Raw genomic sequence first — 20,082 nt, 5'->3', positions numbered from 1 at the left:
GATAGGTTTTGGTGATGGGACCTCTTGTATCCATGCCTGAGACTGGGGGATTGGGCTGGGCCACCCTGACACAAGTCCTCAGATATAGTTATAATCTGCTTAGGTGGAGAGTAGGTCATCCCCCTGAAGGGCTCCCCGATGCTCACCTGATAAGGAATGCTTGCTACAGGGCCTCCAGGAAAGGTATCAGGCAGACGAAAGTAGGGTACATCCATGGCACAGCTGTCTGTGGATGTTCTTAAGATGCTTTGCACACTTCCTGCTGAAAGAAACAAAGGGATGGATGCCTCCGCTTAGCAGGAGGGGCCTGGAGCCCTGAGGTTCCAGGGTGATGGGTGGAGGAAGTTTCTGAAGGGACCGCTTGACTCACTGTGTCCTCCAGGTCAAGCTCTTTCCACTCCTGAGCTCTGTCTTTAGCTGACTCTCACACTGAGCTTTCCAAAAAGCACCACCCATGTTCTATCTTCCTTCCTATTTGCTTCTGATGCTTTCTCTTTCTGGAATGATCTCTTGCCCCCACTACATTTGAACCCACACAGAAGAGGTTTACTCAAGATGCATTTCTGAACACCTTCCAGCAGCTTTTCTGATGGCCTTCCCCTGGAGTCCTCACAGCCTCCAACTTGTGTAGATCTTCATGGTGCACGCATGTCTTCTCTCCTCTTGGTTAATATGTTGAAATAAGGCTTGGGTTTTTCTGATTCATTTTCATATCCTCTCTTTCATAGAATGTTACTTGCACGTGGGAGACACAATATTCGTTGGGCTGAGTATGATTGAACTGAACTGAACTTGCCATTCTGGCATCCATGATCTGTATCCTTTGTTTAGTATTTGTTTATCCATTTCTTCTGTTTCTCCTTTTTCCTTATGAGCAAGAATACATCTTTATTGAATTAAGTCATGGCACTGGAAAAATGACCCTGGCTCTCAAAATCAAAGACATAATCGGGGAAATAATTGATAAAGAACAGGATTTAGAACATCACTGATTTCTTCATTTTTTCCAAGTATTTGTATTTTTCCAAGTATCTAGTGAGGGACCTTCATAACATTCATTCCTCAGAGGGACCTAGCGTCCTTGATTCATTCAAGGTGGTGAATATCAACTGTGTACCTACTATGTGTCAGGCACTGGGTTAAGTGGTGTGACTACAGCAGAGAGCATACTAGACCCAGTTGCTGCCTTCATGAAGCTTATACTCTGGACTGGGAGTTAGATAGTGGGATGTGCACCTGTGGAACCATGTGCTGAGAGCTGAGATGGGTGAGGGAATGTGGGTGGGTGGAGGGAAGAGCTGTTTGTAAGGTGGATGACTTAAAGTGATGGGTGAAAAATAGCAACTTCTTGATTAGATCAGGAATCCTCTTCTCCAACTTAGGCTGAACCCTCATATAGAGCTAATTCCCTTCTCCTACGCTTCTGGGTTTCCATGGTGTTCTCTTTTCTCACTGCATTTTATGTATTACATTGAAGTCTTCTATTTGTGGTCTGGCTTCCACACCGAAAACAGATTGCTTCTTACTCAACGGGGCTGTCTCCGAGCGTCTAGCACAATGTTTGTTACATGGCGAAAGCTTCAAGGAGTGTCTGTTGAATGCAAAAATGAGCCAACCTGCATAGGCTAGGGTTGGGTTAGGGGAAATAAGAGGCTTACCCCAAAGGGGCCCAACTGGTGGCCTCCTTGAGGCCCAGAGTTCTTGGGGAATGGCCCCTTTCTACAGCAGGAGGGATGAAGGAGCTGGGCTCAGGGACAAAGACTGAGGTTCTGGTGTGCGAAGCAAGATAATCTCTCAGTTTTAAATATGAAAGCACATGAGTCTCTGTGCTCCAGCAGAGGAGAGAAGACCTTGACTCACAGTGGGGGGTGGGGAGAGGAGTGAGAGAAGCAGTTATTATCTTCCACCAGGAGGTTACTGGAAAGTACATCTCCCTCCCAGTTCCTAAAAGCCAGGGCCATGGCCTTGTCTGGGGCCTTGTCTTGTTTTGCAGAAGTCTATGCTTTGGCACTTGCATTAGTTTTTTTTTTTTTTTTTCTCTTTCTTCAGAAACAAAAATAGACTCAGTCCTTGGGTAAACTGTATTCCCTGGAGGTAGAGGGTTGCTAAAGGGACATCAACAAAAGTTGAAAATGACAGGGACTAGCAAATGTCCTTGGGCATTGTCAGGGACGCCCCACACAGGGAGAGGGAGTAAGGGAGGGAGGCGAGAGTTGGGGGGGGGTATCTGATGTCATCAGAACGTGACCACTGCCTGTTAGGATTTTACTGACATTTCATGTTTGTTATGCCCAAACTATGCCAGGCACCATGTCGATCATTTTATGTGGACCTTCTCTTTGTTCCAGAAGGCAGCCTCATGAAGCAGGTGCTGCAGCATCCTCGTTTTGCAGGTAGGAAAATGAGGCATGGAATACATCACCCAGCATGAGTTTTGTGCCACATATGCTGAGTGACATGTACAGTTCATGTCCAGCTCCATGAGTCGGTCAGAGCATCTGCGCTTCTTACTGCTATTATCCATGAGGCAACCAACTTGATGGTAGAGGCATATGACCACAGGTACTTGGGCAATCTGAGGTGTAGCCAGGTGAGGCTTGGCCATCTCTGCAGCCACATGTTTCTAAGGACATGTCTGGGGCTGGAAAGAAGGTGTCTGGTGAGCGTGCCCCCCTGCAGTATGCAGCTGCTGTGGAGCTAAGGCCCAGCTGGAGCCTGTCGGAGGCCTGGCAGGTGGAGCAGCCTGCAGCATTTTTCTTGCCTGGACACTGGCAGCTCTCTGACTTCAAAGCTGGAACACACTGACCCGGAACACAGTGACCTTTGGCACTGTTCCCTCTCAGAACTTGCCAGGCAGGGAGGAGGGAGCCCAGCTCCTTTGCACTAGTTCTCCCTGCCTGGAGGGCAGCTTTTCATTAGGTCCGGGTTCTGCGGGAAAGGTGATATGGGGGCAGAGACTCCAGGGCATCTGCCCCTGAGATGGTGGAACCAGATTGAATACTACCACACTCAGAATTTGGCATTTTGGTGGATTGTGTGTCAGATATGAGGTTTCTCTCCAGCTCTGAGTAGGACCTGCTGGTAGGAGAACCTGCCTGGACACTGGACAAATTGAAGAGTGACCCATCGCCTACCTACCAGCCCTGTTGTCCAGCCTCTAAATGCCATCGGGTCAGGAATGAGTCAAATGGGATCTGATTTAATGGGCAGGTCTCTCATCTTTGTGATGGGAATAATAACAGGAACTTCCCAGGGCTACTTTTGGAGTTGACACCAACGAGCATCAAGTGCCCTTCCCTGTGCTGGCTGTGAGGCAGCAGGATTAAGGGGCAATTCTGCCCTCTTCATCGTCAGCTAGGCTGCCTTCTCAAACACCGTGTCTTTACTGATTACTCTGGGAAATAGGCAACCTTCTGACACCACCACTTCTCAGCTGATGTAACCGAGGCTTGGGGACCATCAAATCCCTCTTCCAGTGGCACACTGGTAATACATGTTGAAATAGGGGACCATATCATTGTCCCTCCCACTCCACCTTAGCTCTGCTCTCTCTCTTCTTCTCTCTGTCTCTGTCTCTCTCTCTCACTGCCTGAGCAAAGGACAAAGGAAGTCGAATGTGGTTTATGTTGTTGATATCTTCAGTACACTTATTATCTTTTCTATCACCATTGCTATCAATAACTAACAGAGAGCTGCCAACATTTGTAGAGGACTTGGGAGTTCATGAAATACTTTCACTGCATCGTGTTTTTTGGAATCCATAATTCTGTTGTGGTACATGGGAAAACATCTAGGAAAGATGAAGACAGCAACTTCATAGGAATACTTCTTTCTGAGTTAAGGCCTTACTTGCGCATGTCAATTCCTGGAATATGTACTTCTATTGCCTTTTTTTCTCCTCAACTCTGCCATTTATGAACTCTGTGACCTTCTTCATCTATAAAATGGAGATAATTTATAATGATATATTATAACGCAATATAAGACAATGTGTGAAAACTGATATCATAGGACCTGGCACACACAGGAGTTTGATAAACAGTATATATTATTATTAGACTGAGAAAAACCCATGTTCTGTTCTTAATCTTTTTTTTCCAGCATCTGGGTAAAGCTGGACTTAAAATATCGGGTTAGAGAATACCAAGAAAACCTATGAGTGCTGGGGGAATTGTGCAGAAACCCCCAGTGTTCTAGGAGAACTAGAAATAGCTGTGACCAAGGGTGTGGTTTTGGTTCAGGACCAAGGACAGTTCCTGGCCCACTCAGGGGACCCTCCCTCATTTTGAACTCTCTTCGGCTCTGAGGACGAAGTCTTCCACTTGCTTGTACAATCTCCTGACCTCTCTCCACATGCCCACGCCATCCCACCCGTATGAAGTGATTCTCTTTCCTCTCTTGTCTTGTTATGACACATTTCTAACATAGCAAGAACCGTGGGGGAATATTACAGTGGCCTTTGCGCCTATGGCTCCAGTCTCACCTATGTGGACATTTTGCCACAATTGCTTCTGATATTTTGATTCGAAATGAATCTTGGCAGAGGCTGTTGAACCTCCCTTTGTAGTTTTCTCATCACAACTCTCTCCTGCCTGCCCAGAGATGATTGCTGTTCTGAGCTGCATGCATCCTGCCAAATCCTCTCCTTCCAACTCCACCAGTTCCCTTCTACTCCTCCAAATCCTCTATGACTTCTAGAGGCAGGTCAAGGCCCACTCCTGCAGTTCAGAATGGCCTTTCTTGCACAGTGTGTTTGTACACGATTTTGGAGGGTTTTCTAGAATTTCTCATTTCTTGTCTTAATCATTTATCGAATGTGTACTGAACAGCCCTCCTTTGAAATAGCACTATTCTTGTTGGAGTTGCAAAAGTGAGTTTCATGTGGTCCCTACCTCTAAGAGCTCATAGAACATGGCAGGAGGCTTCATGTTGTCTGGCAGTGAGAAGGAAAGGCTGCTTGGAGACAGATTCATCCTCAGAAGTCAAAGAAACTTCACACAGGAATTAGATCTCACATAAATGCTTGGGACTTTGAGCTTGAAGACTGGTAACAGTAGAGAATAGGAAGCAAAGTGGGATTTCCTGTGATGTGTCAGGACTTGTGTATGTTTCCTTAGATATATTATCACATTTTATGTTCTGTAAACCAGCAAAAAGTGTTACTGCCTCACAATGTCAAGGCTTGGAGACACCAAATCCAGTCAGAAATGCATTGAATCAGGGCTCTCTAATGTCCGTGCTTATATTGATCTGGCTCTTTCTTTAGATCAAGAACAACTTGAGACAGAGAGTGAGCCTAGTTCATCTCTGGTTCCCAGACCCACAATGCCCCTTATTAGATATTTGATTTATGAAAGTTTATGTTGTGATTGATCTCTGGGACAAAAAGAAACAAGGATACATATATCCTGCCCTCAAGTTCACCATCTAGTTGAGGTGGCAGGCATTGGTAATGGGTGCAGGAAAGTGGTGTATAAATGCCTATCAAAAAGTATGGATTTCTACTCTGGATGGGAAATCATATAATATCCTCTTTGTTGGTCTTGCCCTTAATATACATCAGGCCTAACCACTTGGGGACACAGCATTCTCTTGGGAACTCTGCATTGCCACAGCCCTCTGGCTCTCTTCTCCTGAGGCCTGATATTCCTGACTCCCTCTCTGGCATCTCTATTTACCCTTTGTCAGCCTTGAGATTTTGGGCTTAAACTTGTGAGATGTGTTTTCTGCCCCTTGGTGTCTCTTGCCATCTTGATGAAAACCTACAGCTCCTACTTGTGACACCCTGTCAGCTGACCCTAACCCTACTACCTGTTTCTCCATATTCCTTTCCTTCATTACACCCAAAGTAAGGAGGGTGTGGCTTCAGTTGTGGCTTCCTAAGGCCCCTTCCAGAGCTCACATCTCCTCCAAGAGTCTGGGGTTCCAAGAGTCTGGAGCAGAGAATTTTAACCTCTGGGTAGGATGGACCAAAATGGCAGACTGGGGAAGCTGATGCCCTTCCTCAGGGTAATGTTTTTAAATATATAAAATAAAACACATGGTATTTCAAAGGAAACTAGTTATATTTACTATAATTGTCAATCGCTACATATACACATATTTCTTTTGCTGTATATATCACTATATAAACACCCACATTCATGGGCACTTGACCTTTGAACAACACAGCTTTGAAGTGCATGGGTCCATTTACACATGGTTAATTTTTTTTTTCTGTTTGTGGGTTCTGCATTAATGGATCAACTATGCATAACTGTTGATTGGATCCATGGAGGCAGAACCTATGGTTTTGGAAGACTGAGGATAAGAGACTTGAACATTTAAGGATTTTGGTAACCATAGGGTGAGTGAAATAAAGCTGCATGTTTTCCTTATCTGAATACACAGACTCCCAGAAGTCTGTCCTCTGAAACTTCTTGAGTCCCTGGGCCCAAGTTAAGAATCTCTGTTCAAGATGATGGAAGGCACAGGAATGTCTTAGTGGCTGATCCTAGATGATATGGACTACCCAGTTTGGGTAATTCAGTCTACTGAGGGCTAAGACTTATCTCAAGAGGGTTTACAATGCGGCCAGAAGTTGTTGGGGGTGGGGCTGTGGTAACTGATGTTCAGTTAGTACTTCTGACTCCCGTGTGTGTAGAATTAATTTTTCTCCATACCTACTATAGTGATCAGGATTTAGGATTGGACTCACATTAACCAGAGTCATAAGAGACTGATGTATAATGCATAATGTACTCACTCAATCATTAAAGCATTTAATCATTCATATAGTTTTCCATTCTTTCAGCACACATGGTTAAGTACACTTTCACTAACCATTACGGTTTGACAGGCACAGGTATATATGCTGAGCCAGCGGTAGCCTCATAATGGTTCAAGACATAGTCCCTGACCTCCAGGAACTCCTGGTTGTTTACAGTAGTCCTTGACTTCCCCTTTCACTCATGACACATGCGTGGCCATGACATTCACTCTAGGAAGAACCAGTCTGTTTTCCAATTATTCCTGCATTAACCACTTCCACATAGAAACTTCTACAATCTTAGAAGATTTGGAGAAGAATTTTCCACTCTTGCTTGCTCCTTCCCATGTCTGGTGAGTCTGGGATCAGAGCCTCTGGCTGGTTCTACCATGTAGAATCACACATGTTCTCTCTCCCTAACTTTGCCATAAGCCCCAAGTCAGGATTATGGAGAGACAGGAGGGGAAAGGAGAAAAGGCAGGAGGGAGGAAGTGCTGAATAGATGCAAATGGGTGAATGATTCCATCAGAAAAGGAAGGAGCAGAAAACCTCTTCTGGTCTTAGTTCTAAGCCATATTCGCTATCCATGGTTACCATCATGCAGCAAATAGTTCATCGCTGCCTAACTCCCAGGTCTGCGGCTCAATTAGAAGGGAGAGGGATATAGTTATCACCAAACATGTCACACCCGCCCATGACCATAACTGGGCAGCACACAATCCATCATGCCCTAGCCACAACTCAAACTATTTTCTCCTATGGCACAATGTCGTGATTCAGTCCACAGTTCATTTTAATGGGTTTTCCTTCAACAAGTATTTGTTGGGAACTTATTATGTGCCAGAAATGGGTGAGAGGCTGGGGAATGAGGCAAGAATAAGATAGATGAGACTTGCTCTTTTGGAACTTATGTTCTGGAGGACAGAGATGAGGACCACACGAGCAAACCAAGAGGTAGACAAGGTTCTGGAAATGTTTGTCAAGAAGCGGACAGCAGACTGGAGTGAGACTCACCAGTGATTCCCCACGCTTGACAGGGTGATCACAGAAGCAGGCACAGGGCTGAGACCTGTGTGACAGGAGGGTGTTGGCAGGTGACGGTTGACTAGAGATCCCTTCAGGAGAACATCTCGTGGGCTCTGAGGCATGGTATGTCTGCAGAAAGAAGTTTGCATATTTTCACATAATTGAGTTCAAAGAAAAATATGTGTGATTTTATGGGTTTGATATATAAGTGGTATGAATGTGTTCATAATTACAAAAATAAGTTTTTTTTAAATTTCTGTTTAGATACACTGAGTATTTTACATATATTCTTGGGGAAAACCAATCATTCCTAGACATAAACAAGAGAGCTCAGGATAATCTAGAGACAAGACTCTGTTAACCTCAACTTTCTGGACTTGGGCAGGGTAACTCCTTTCTCAGTGTTGCTTTTATTGTAAATTCAATGGATACCTCTCTAAGCTGATGCTTTTTTTTTTTGTCTCTGCATGGATAGATCTCAGACTTGTCAACAATCCCTTCATACGGCTCTTCTTTTGTGCCAAGATATTTCTGATTTCTGTAAAGCTCTGCATTTCCTTTCTGTCCTTAAGGGTTGCTGAAAATTTAAGAACAACTAATATTATGTAAGGCTCGTATTAATTTTTTTTTCCCCTCTGACTGTAAGTTTCCACCCAGAGAGCTGGCTGTGCCAGAATTTCTTCCTCTCTCTCTCCCTCTGCCTCTTAGTCAAGCCGCCTTCCATCCGGCTGGCACATCTTTCTGCTTTGCTCTCCTCTGGCTCCCCTTTGGCCTCCAAAGGCCGATTGAAGAGCCAGGAAAGAGGATCTAAGATGGGGGCTTTCTGGTGGGCATCAGTGACTCACAGGCAAAATCATGCTCAGACAGGCTGGGACAGGTCCTCTTGCCCTGTGATGAGTCAGGGCTGCGGCAGAGAGGATGGCCGCTGACAAGGACAGGGTGCTTGTCTTTCTCATCTGCCTCGTCCTGGATATCAAAATAGCCTCCAGTTCCCTCCCTCTGGGCCCACTTGAGCCACCCGATCCAACTCTATATGAAATTTCAACCAAAAAGGAGGGTAAAGCCTAATTTCTAGAAGGCCAAGCTGAAGTTTTAAAATTGTAACAGATACTCCAGACGGGCTTGCCACTCTGCCAGGTAACCCCCTGAGCCATATCTGGCTGACTCAGGTTCATCTTCTTCACTCATAAAAATGCTTGATTTTTCCTGGGAGTGTTTTCTCATCATTTCATCGGTCAGGGAACAATGCAGAGCCAATGAGGGTGGCTTCCCACAAGGCTAAGCCCAAAAGCAGCTCCCAGGAATTCGCACCTGCTGTCCAGGCCCTTGGCAGGCTGATCTCATTTCTTCCTGCTGCCTCCCAAGCCAGGCTCTGCTCATGCTACGACCAAGACCTGAGAGGCCTGGGAGTTTCAGCAATTGCCCAAGATCTGACTGGCAGGAAAGGGCAAAGCTGAGTTTGGAATAAGGGGACAGTCCACTCCAGGGTACTTTTGAGAAGGGGACTATTAAAAATCTCACCAGGTAGTGGATATAGTTATGGAATGCCCCAGCAAGCCAGAACATTTCAATGCCTGAGCTTTATTTTATTTTAAGATTTATTAATTTATGCATACAAGAACTGGGGTACAGGCCAAGGGTGCAGGGGGTGAGAGGATTCACCAGAGACAGTGGGGAACAGAACAGGCAGACTGACTGAAATACACTGCTGAGGGGAGCAGTGGACGAGACAGGAGAGGTCTGCTGCACCATGTGGGTAACTCCCTGGCCGGGGATCGAACTTGTGCTGCAGAGGCTGCGGATAACTTCACAGTGCTGTGCTTAGCCCCTTGTGCCACCAGGGAGGCCCAAATGCCTGAATTTTATTTTATTATTTTATTTTTTTAAAGATTTATTTATTTATTTATACAAGCACTGGGTACAGTCAGAAGCATGGGAGGGTGAGAGAATCCACCAGAGCCAGAGCAGAGAGCAGAACGGGCAGACTGGTGAAATACGCTGCTGAGGGGAGCAGTGGGCATAGCAGGAGAGATCGGTTGCGCCATGAGGGACCCTCACCGGCAGCCGGGGATCGAACTGGCACTGCAGAGGCTGCAGGCAGCTTTGCAGGCCAGCGCTCAACCGCTGCGCCACCAGGGGAGGCCCCCGAATGCCTGAATTTTAAACTGATCTTTTGGACTCTGAAGACCAGCTTTTCCACCACTCATACTATTGACTTCCAGGAAGGTAATGATACAAATCCAAATTCGCCTTCCCTCTCGTTTTGCAATGCTTTTTCTCGTTGCTTCCTTCCTTTCTCTTCCCAGCCCAGGATATTATAATAAAGGCCAAACCCTCTCTGCTTTGAGAAGCCCTATAGGCGACTCTGATAGGCCGCCAGACTTGGTATCCCCACATTTGGTGATGTGAACTTTGGGAACATGAAATCTCTCTTGTGCACTGCATTTTGGTGACTGCCAGAGGCACGCAGTAGGTGGGCATGGTGCAGTTACATAGGGGGGGGGGTGTCCTGTATCTCTAAATCATGCACAGTGTTGTAGAACAATGTTACCTAAAAAAAAAAAAAAAAAAAAAAATGAAATAATGAATAGAGGCAGGCAGGGCTGGGGGTCACTGTGTGTTTGGGGCAAAGAAATTTGTTTGTGATGCTCAGCACATGCAAGGAAATGAGAAAGAGGTAAATAGTGGGTGATGTGCCAGGCACAGCTTCATGTCCTCGTGAAAGCAGAGCGTCTGGGCAAGAAAGGACACCTTCCTATTGAATTTTGGAAAGAACATGCTCATGGTTGTGTTCCAGGTGAAGCTGCAAGAAGGTGGACACTGAAAATATTTAAAACCTGTTTTCAAAGGGCTTCTGAGAGTCCAGGACAATATGACCTTCTACATATTTGAAAAATCTCAAGGTGGGGTTAATACCGCCCTGCTTAGCCTCAGCTTTGGACACATCCTCCACATGGGGGTCCATCCCCTGGGTGAGCACTTAAGAGCCAGACTTCAGGGGTGCATGTCCTCTATGTTCATTGCTTGTCCCCACAAAATCAATAGTTCTACCATGTGGGTGGCTGTGGGGTGGGAGGCACCATGTGGATCCAGGATAGCAGCGAGCAGTTTCTTTGGTCAGAGCCGATTCCTACCCCTCCTCACTCGCTGCCATCCAAGGACCTGGGCACCAGTGACCATCCTCCAGGCAGGGACAGGGAGTATTTATTTAGACCTCACTGTTTGTCTTTCCCCCTGAGCAGGAATGTGGTTGTTTCTGCTCTACCAAGACACCCTGGGGATCTTGTTTGCTACCCCAAATCCTGGAGCTTCCCACCAAGCTTTGCCCTGCCCGGCCTGCAGACTGTGGGGCAGTGTGACCTGAAAGATGCTGTGCGGTCCTTGGAAAGACCAGTCTCCTATGAAGACCTCACAGGGAGAAGGGGAGGTAGGTGGAGCTGTAATATAGTAAGAGTAGTCAGAGGTAAATGGCTAAAATGGTTTTCAGGTGCCAGAGAGAGGGAGAGAGAGAGAGATATGAATCAGGGACCAGCCAGATTCCATGTGAAGTATAAATCGGGACACACTGGCAAAGCCGTACAGGTGTATGTATCGGGCGCAAACTATCTGATAAGACTTGGTAGGTGCATTTTTGGATCTAGGAAGACTCAAAACTTTTCCATATAAGTTAATGGTACAGGCCCCCCAGGCCCCCCAAATAACCCACCAGATCATACCAAGTAGGAACATTGTACTTTGGGGTAGCTGGTCAAGAGGGGGACCTGTAATATCAAGAATTTTAGCGACACCCATGTGCAGCTCTATATATTGAGTGTCATCATTCTGGTAACAAATTTGTATCATTGTCTTCTTTTAAAGGGTGAGGAGAATGGAAACTCATGGAAGTTCTGTGATTTGCCCAGAGTCACAAGAATCGTAGGGAGGTCCCGTGGACATCAGCTGGGACCTGGGACTAAAGCCGGCCTTCGAAGTGCAATTGATGACTTGGCACTTCTCCATTTTGTCCTCTGACGAGGAAAAACAAGAACAGAGACACTGACTGGCTTCTGTGAGCCGCACAGTGTTGGAATCCCTGTCCTTCCTCCATCCAGATTCGTAAAGAGAGGCTTTGCAAGCCAAAGTACACACAAGCAGATGCAAAGAAGCAACCGCGGGAGGAGCAGTCCCGTGTGGGTCCTGGTGGTGTGAGTCTGCCTGGAGCCCGCGTCCCTGGGGACCCGCGCCTGTGCCGGCCATGTGCAGATGGCCGCTGAGTAGCCACGGCTGTCCAGCTGCAGCCTGGGCGGTCCGGGCGCGGGGGCGGGCCACGGGCCAGCCGGCAGAACTGAGCTTGTGCTTCTTCTGGGTTGTTGCTGAGTCCTTTGAAAAGGGAAGGAGGGGTATGAAAAAGAGAAGCTGTTTGTCATGGGAACTAAAACTTTCCACTTTAGCAGCTATTATTTACGCATGCATTCAAAACATGTGATGGAGCCCTGCTGTGTGGCAGACTCTGTCCTAAGTCCTGAGGATGCAGCAGGGATTAAAACAGTCTTTACTCTCGGGAGCTTACAACTGAGTGACTGGAGACGGAGAATTTGGAAAGATGCACAGAAATGTCTAAAAGGTGCTATTGAAAAAACTGATACAGAGTAAGGGGATAAAGAACAAAGAGTTTGTTTGTGCTTTTTGTAGCAAAGATAGTCAGGGCGGACTTCTTGGAGGAGGTGACATTTGTGCAGGCACCTGAACAGAGCTCAGGAGTTGACCTGGGAGATACCTGGAGTCCCCGTGCTCTCTGACAAAGGGAGCTGAGTTTCCAAAGCCCTGAGAAAGGAGCGGGGCCTGAGCCCCCTGGGGTGAGGGTCTGGATGTTGTGTCCTGCGAGCAGGTAAAGGAGCAATGTGGTTAGGACAGAAAAGAGATGTCTGAGGGGGGTACAATATAGTTCCCCTTCCCTGAAGGGTTCTAATCTGCCAGAAAGGACACTTTTTCTGAATGATACTAGAAAGACCAGTGGGTGAAAGACCAGTGGGTGAAAATGTCAGAGACTGGTTTCAGTCCGGTAAAAGATGTGCCAGCTCTGGGGATAAGGGGCAACTATGAATGAGTTCATTCAGATATTTACTGAGAACCTACTGTGTGCTCGACAAAGACATGTGTCTATTCCATTTTTTGTTTGAATCACTGTTTAAAAGAAACGCAGGTCTTGAATTGGCTGCTATGCTCCTAGGTTTCCTTTGGTCGTAGGTTTCCGGTCTCCTGCAGTCCTTAGCCACAGCTGCCCTCATCAAGTACCACTGCCTGCGTGGTGCATGCAACAGGAATTTATTTCCTCATGGTTCTAGAGACTGAAAGTCCAAGATCAAGGTGTCTGCAGGGCTCATCTCATCTGAGCCTACTTGCCCTGTCTACATGGTCTCTAAATGTCTTGCTGAAACTGTTGAGTACATGGCAGAAAGAGAGACATCCAGACATCGTTTGCCTCCGGTCGCAAGTGCCTCCTCCCATAGCATTCTTGTCTGAAAAGCAGACCTGAATCCAATCAAGTGCCTAAGCACCTTGGACAGGAAATAGAATCTCCTCCCGTGTCTACATGGTCTTTCCTTTGCATATCTATGTCCTCATCTCTCTCCTTTCCAGGACAGCATCCTATCAGACTAGGTCCCACCCTGAGATCTCAATTTGAATAAATGACTTAAAGACACTCTCCCTGACTACACACATCATCTGAGGTTCTGGGGGTTAGGACTTAATATATGAATGGGGAGCAACATTCACTCTGCAACACTCCCTTTTCCTCATTGTTTATTTATTGAAGAAACTGAGTCATTTGTTCTGTCTGGGTTTTCGGGTTGCATCCCTGTGGTTTATTGTATTTCCTGTCAAAGGTGCTTAGGCACTTGATTGGATTCAGGTCTGCTTTTCAGACAAGAATGCTATGGGAGGAGGCACTTCCGACAGGAGGCAAATGATGTCTGGGTGTCTCTCTTTCTGTCATGTACTCAACCGTTTCAGCAAGACATTTAGAGAGGTGGGCAATTGGACATAGCGCAAATGTTTTTATGACTGCTGTTGGTGTGGATGCCACTGAGACACCCAAAGATTCTGCTGTGCTGTGGGATCCAACAAAATTCAGTTACATCCCATTCCATTTCAGCATCAAGTGTGATATAGGGCTCTTATTTTGCAGATATCACTCAATTTGCATATGGCTGGATGGTTTCACTCATAGACGGAATATAAATAGCCAATGAAGACAAACTGGTCAAATGCCACAAAAATAACTGTGAGACGCTGACAAATATGGTGGTTACCAAGAAGAGGGGCCAGAGGGGATAACTATGACAGCGTAGTGGCAGGGGGGCTTCGTGGTGGGGGAGTGGAGCCAGGGCATATGTCAAGGTATGAAGCTGTACTCCTGAAATTATAGTTATGTGAGTGAATGGGCTGTCAATAAAATGAGAGAAAAATAAATAAATAGAATTGCATATGCAATGAGACTGTAGGTTGATCCAGAGCTCCCCCACCCGCTCATTGACCTGTTGTGCAGAAGACTGAAGTTTTGTGAAATGGCATCTGGGTGGGAGACAGGGAAATATTCCAAGTCACTCAGATCTGGGTCTGGATCCTAGTCCTGATCTGCCGTATGCTAGAATTTGGTGCCAGTTGAGTTGCTTAAAATGTTGAGACCACATTCTTCATTGTCGGAATGTATATTAAGTTTGTTGCAGGTGTCACCTCCGCAGGTAAACTCCTACCTTTCTTTTTCCAGCTTTGACTTCCAGCACATGTCCAGAACTTCCACTCACCTGCTACTCACCTCTGGTATGGATTAGACTTATCTTTTATTTACTTCAGGGTCTGTTCCCCAATGTAGGGTAAGGTAAAAAGCATCAGGCTTTTCTGCCCTCCTGCCATCAGGATAGATGATGGATCCTTGCAGTCCTGAATGCATGCCTGATGGCGGGCACCTGGAGTAGGGTGTGGGCAGGTGTAGATGGGAATCACCTGGCCTGAGACTGGGCTTTTAAGGGCAACGTCACAGGGCTGCCAGGAGAAGCCGAGAAGAGAAGAAGCAGAGAAGCAGAAGCAGAACCACGAGAGAGCAGAGCAGCAACCACCAGAGAAGGCTGGAGAGTCCAGGAAGAGTGAAGACTTGCTGGGGGCTGGGAGGCTTGCCAGCCTCCCGGCCCCTGAATACCCCTGCCTGCCGTGTACCTGGTAAATCCTAATAAAAGCCTGAAAAGCCACTGAGGGCTCCGGGATTCTGACTCCTCCTTTACCCATCTGCTTGGGCCATAGAAAACCTGCTCTGAGCCCATTCCTGCCCTTACACCCAGGTTATGAGTTTCTTCAAGTTCAGCACACACCTTCCTTGGCTTTCAATGGGGTTACTTCCCAATTAATCCCCGCTAAGTTGGAGATACCGTAACTTGAAAATCCATTTAATGCACCTCACCTACTGAACATCACAGTTTAGATTCACCCGCTGTAAATGGCTCACAATGCACACATTACCCACAGGTGGGCACAGTCATCTGGCACCAAGCCCATTTTAGAATGAAGTGGTGTATTTCATGTAACACTGGTACTGATGGTGCAAGTCTGCACGGTGTGGATGCTGACCCGCCAATGGCGTGGCTGATGGCAAGCTGAGGCTCCAGGCTGCTGCCCAGCACCACGAGACTGTGGAACTGCGCCTGGAGCCCTGGAGAAGATCAAAATTCAGAATGCGAAGGATGGTTCTTACTGAATGCAAGTAACTTTCACACCAAGGTAGAGTCAAAAATTGTAAATCAAAGCATCCTATGTCAGGAGTGTGTATATAGCATCTTTATGCCAAAGGGCAGTTTCTGGTTCTTGGGAGCTGCTCCATAAATCCTTGAAAGGGTTGGCTTGCTCCTGGGTAGTTCCCTGAATCTAGCCTACAAATTAGAACCACCAGAAAGCTCTAGCAGTTGCTGATTGCTGTAGACGAAATGTTTCTCTGTCTCCCTCAAATTCCCGTGCTGAAGCCTATCCCCAGGATGGCACTTAGATGTGGGGCCTTAGAGAAGTGCTGAGGGCATGCGGGTGGGGTCACACGATGGGATTAGCGCCCCTGTGGAAGCAGCCAGCCCTCGCATGCGCCCTTCCCCATCTGCCACAAGAGGTTACAGCAAAAACCCCCAGGCAAACCAACAAACAAAAAGGACTTCTGAGAAGTGGGCTCTCAAAAACACAGATCTGCCTGAGTCACGATCTTAGACTCTCAATCTCCAGAAAGTGAGACAAAGTTCTGCCCACCCAGCTGCTGATGCTATTTCCGGTGCAGCAGCGCAAAGGACATGAGACGGACTCCTGGGCATGCACACTAGGCCAATTCAATCAGAATCCCTGAGTGTGGTTTGGGGCAAAGTTTTCTTTTTTTTAATTCCTATTTTGAAAGGACAGGTTTATTAGAAAAGGAGGAAGGAAAACGAGAACTACCTGCATAGTCACAGGCAAGCAGGCCTGGAAGGAAAACTGCTGGGAAAGGTTTTTGAAGGGTCTCCCAGACCTGGGGAGGCCGTGTCCCGGGACGGTGCTCCCACAGTCTGCACCTGCACCAGGAGTGCTGCCATCTACCTGGAAACTTGTAACAATGTGTAGGGTAAGGTAAAAAGTATCAGGCTTCTCTGCCCTCCCGCCATCAGGATTGATGATGGATCCCTGCGGTCCTCAATGCATGCCTGATGGCGGGCACCTGGAGTGGGGTGTGGGCATGCGTAAGTGGGTACACCTGGGCTGAGAGACTGGGCTTATAAGGGTGGTGTCACGGGGATGCCAGAAAAACCACGAGAAGCAGAGAAGCAGAAGGAGAACCATGAGAGAAGCTGAGGCCACCAGAGAAGGCCGGAGAGCCCAGAAAGAGTGAAGACTTGCTGGGGGCTGGGAGGCCAGCAAGCCTCCCGGCCCCCCAGCACCCCTGCCTGCTGTGTACCTGGTAAATCCCAATAAAAGCCTGCAAAAGCCACCAAGGGCTCCAGGACTCTCTCCTTCACCCGTCTGCTCAGGTCCTAGAGATCCTGCCCTGTGGCCATCCTGCCGCTACACAATGTAAGTTCTCTCGATCCCCACCCAGGCTTACCCGGGCATGGGTGCAGCCTGCTGTGCTTTAGAAAGCCCCCCAGTGATTCTGATTAAGCCCTGCTCCGGCACAGAGGTCAGCAAGCTTCCCTGTAATGGCGCAGGTGGCAAATATTTAGGCTTCGAGAATCCTTCTTGCAGCTACACAAATGTGTTGCTGTCGCACAAAAGCAGCCATGGGCAAGTCAGAAATGAGAGGGTATCACTGGCTTCCGATAAAACTTACCAAGACAGACGGCGGCCTGGTCTTGGTTTGCCAGCCTCCACTCTAGTGGACTGAATCGATGGTTGCTGTGGAACAAATCGGCCCACGGCTTAGTGACTTCAAATGACAGCCACTTTCTTTTGCTTCGTTATCTGTGGGTTAGTTGATGTGGCCTAGGCTTGTGTGAGGGGGAGAGGATGGAGAAGTGTACCCCATCTCTAGGGAGAAGAACTATAAAGCGCACAACAAAGGGCATGGGTAGGAGAAAAGAGGGAGGAAGGCTTGGGACTGACAATGCAATCTATTACAGGGATGAAAAGGAATGACATGCAGGGGCCAGGGGTAGCTGGGCCTTTACGCAGTACCCTGCAAATGCTGGTGATTCTAAGTGTTGCTATTAATCATTATCCTTTGTTTTGTACACGTCAGGGCTGGACGCTGGATGCAGAGGTCTGGGAAGAATGTCCCGGAGGATGGGCCTCACTTACCACCCGCACAGTGACCACAGGCAGCGGGTCCTCAGGGTGAGCAGCCGCCGGCACAGTAATTTGTTCTCTGAGCTGCGAGGCTGCTTGCTCAGAGGAGGCGCTAGTGCTGGGCTGTCCCTTCATGATCAGTTGCTGCTCACAAACAAGAAATCACTTCCAATAACCCACCGGCCATGAGGAGGAGGCACTCAGTGCCTGGTTTGAGAGAAGAAACGAGAGCTTGGTTGGAGCTCCAGCAACTGGACTTCGTCAGTGGATGAAGGTATGTTTGGGGAACATATCAGGGGGTAGCGGCAAATGAAGGGGACCCCCATTGGTCTTAGAGACTGAATTTGATGCGGCAGGGTGACTGGCCACGGGTGTCCAGGCCTCAGCACGACTTCCCTGCGCCTCTTCCCCTATTTCTTGGCAGATCATTTGCACCAGAATAACGCAGGGCAACAGCATTGCATACACATCCCTGGGGTCTGGCCCCAAATTCTCATTTGGGAGCATGATGGGGTGCCCTGGTATAAAAACTTTTCGGTGTCGGTGATAAGCAGGCAGATGAAGCAGGCAGCCACTGGGCTCCTTGCTTCTAGAGAGTGAGGGCCTTATTCATCCTGTATCCTGGGCTGCTGCCCTGGAGCCAACCATGTGAGGCCCAGCATTTATGGGGACTTCGTTTTACAGGACAGAGACCAAGTTGCAGGAGGAGGTGTGACTCATCCAGGGGTGTGCCTCCAAGGAGTCCCCCACCCTGTCCCCCTGCTCCCTGGGGTCTAGTGCTTTCAAGCTTCTTAAGAAGGGAACTCCTGTGTATAAAACTCTGACAAGTCAGGCCTTGTGCTGGGTGACTTACATGTGCTCATTTTCTTCTTTAAGAAAAAAACCTGTTCAATTAGCATTATTAGCTCCACTTTATAGATGAGAAAATATGCGGAAAGTCACAGCTCATGAGTGGAGGAAGTCGTGGAGCGCAGGTTGGTTTGGTGGATCCGGTGAAGGAAAAGACATGAGCAGGCTGTCTGGGTCCTGAGGATGCTGATTCTTGGTCTGCATGTGGGTCACTTGAGAGGGGGTTCAGGGTATGAAACACTGTCACTTAGACTTCAAATATGCTTCTGCGTGATTACTCAGTGACAAGAGGGAAACCAGGCCAGGGGTGTCTGGGTACTCATTCACGCAATCCTGCTGCCCCCCAAATGAGAACGTGGGCTCCTGCCCAGCAGGATGCCAGGAAAGGAGAATCTCAGCTAGAAATTGGGTCTTTTCCTTTCTTGCCCGGTGCCCTCCTATGTCATCCACCGCTGGGGGCCTTCCAGCAGGTGCCTGCATGTGACACTCCCTGAGATTATCGAGTCACAGGGCAAACGTGTACAGCTTCATGGTACATGAGACTGAGACGCTTTCATTTATATTCACAGCTACATCCCTAGGCCTCTAATTCCAGGGTTTTCTTTTAAAAAAACTTTTATCCATTTATAATTGACATATACAGCCACAGGTCATGTTAATGATGGGAAACATTTTAAGAAATACTTCCTTAGGTGGTTTTCTACTGTGAGAATGTCAGTGTCCTTCCACGAACCAGACAGTCCAGCCTGCTGCACCCCCAGGTTGTACAGGACAGCCAGTGGGGACTACCATGTATGTGTGGCCTATTGTTGACTGAAATGTCATTAATGGTTGCATATCTGCCATCAAACTGCATTTGTTTAAAGTGTACAGTTTGGGAAGTTTCAACGTATGCATATACCCATGTAGATCTGACCACAGGAAAGTAATTTCTCATTTCCCTTTACAATACCCTACTCTAGTCCCTCTCTGAACACTAGCTCCACCCCCATTTGCCCTGAGGCCAACCAGGAATCTGCTTGTTGCTCTACATTACTTTTCCCCTCCTAGAATTTTATGTGGAGTTAATCATTATATGCTCTTTTGTGTGTGTGGCTTCTTTTAACTAGTGTAATTATTTAGAGTCACCCACATTTAGCCTATATCAACCATTTGTTCCTTTTTATTGCTAGGTGGTATTTCATCATATGGCTTGTGTATCCATTTACCCGTTGATGGGTATATGGTTTATAATGCTTGGTTATTTCAGGCAAAGCTGCTTATACAAACCTTTACTGGACATTGGCTTTTGTTTCCCTGATGCAAACAACTGGAGTAGAATAGTACTAGCTGGAGCCTGTGGTAGGTGTCGGTACAACTTTAAGTAGCTGCTGAATTTTTTTCCACAGTGGTTGTACCAGATCACATTCTACCAGCCTCCAGAAGCATCCTGGTGCCTCTGAGAGCAGCTGCATGTCAGTCTTGCTCATCTTAGCTGTTCCAATAGTTTCACCATGATCTGAAGCTGTGTGTGCCACTCTCTCCTCTCTGGCTCTGGTCATATGAGGTCTGGTCACGTTTTTCTACTGGTTTTCTAGCTGCATCTCCTCACTTAGCCTGTCTTCTGGGTTCAGACTGTGTTCTTCTTCCCTCAGCTGACACCTGCACGCTTTCTCAATGCAGTGAACTTGGACAGGTGTAGGGTTCAACCT

At 47.4% G+C, this 20,082-nt stretch overlaps 1 long non-coding RNA gene across 4 annotated transcripts in view; it reads left to right on the top strand.

The window, feature by feature from the left end:
- LOC119238026 (uncharacterized) overlaps positions 1 to 15,531 on the top strand; it is a 288,679-nt gene extending 273,148 nt beyond the window's left edge. For all 4 annotated transcript variants that reach the window (XR_008550557.1, XR_008550556.1, XR_008550555.1 and 1 more), the window contains 2 exons: positions 11,017 to 11,201; positions 11,633 to 15,531. This is a non-coding gene — a long non-coding RNA (uncharacterized LOC119238026). The remainder of the gene's footprint in view (positions 1 to 11,016; positions 11,202 to 11,632) is intronic.
- Positions 15,532 to 20,082: the final 4,551 nt, after the last annotated feature.

This window comes from Talpa occidentalis, unplaced genomic scaffold, assembly GCF_014898055.3.
Source record: "Talpa occidentalis isolate TD23 unplaced genomic scaffold, MPIMG_talOcc4v2.1, whole genome shotgun sequence".
Classification (NCBI taxonomy): Eukaryota; Metazoa; Chordata; class Mammalia; order Eulipotyphla; family Talpidae; genus Talpa; species Talpa occidentalis.
This window is presented reverse-complemented; position numbering and strand designations above follow the sequence as displayed.